This window comes from Gavialis gangeticus, unplaced genomic scaffold, assembly GCF_001723915.1.
Source record: "Gavialis gangeticus isolate Ggan-Ray unplaced genomic scaffold, GavGan_comp1, whole genome shotgun sequence".
Lineage (NCBI taxonomy): Eukaryota > Metazoa > Chordata > Crocodylia > Gavialidae > Gavialis > Gavialis gangeticus.
Window position 1 is genome coordinate 9,489,718 of NW_017729003.1, and position 386 is coordinate 9,490,103.

The 386-nt window shown below is 50.5% G+C and overlaps 1 protein-coding gene across 1 annotated transcript in view; it reads left to right on the plus strand.

The window, feature by feature from the left end:
- Window positions 1-386, plus strand: part of ASCC1 (activating signal cointegrator 1 complex subunit 1) — a 78,815-nt gene that overhangs the window by 53,281 nt on the left and 25,148 nt on the right. The gene's annotated exons all lie outside the window — the stretch shown is intronic.

The following is a 386-nucleotide window of genomic DNA, read 5'->3' on the forward strand; positions in this document are numbered from 1 at the left end:
TGAGGTAGGGTGTCTTGTGGAACAAATAAGGGGAAGGGGAAGAACCAGATTTAGAACTCCTGAGGCAGCTCTCGGAGACCATAAAGACTAGGGAAGCGGTACTCATGGGGGACCTAAACTACCCTGACATCTGCTGGGAGACGCAGATAGTAAATTCCCACTGTTTACGCAGGTTCCTATCCTGTGTGCAGGACCTCCACCTGATGGAGGAGGTACATGGTCCCGCTAGGGGGAATGCCTTACTGGACCTGGTATTGGCAATGGGGAACGATATGGTAGGGGACCTACAGATCAGTGGTCACCTTGGGAACAGTGACCACCAAATAATAGCATTCACCATAAGGTGTAGAGTGGGAAAGGTAACTAGTAGGGTAGAAGTGCTAGAC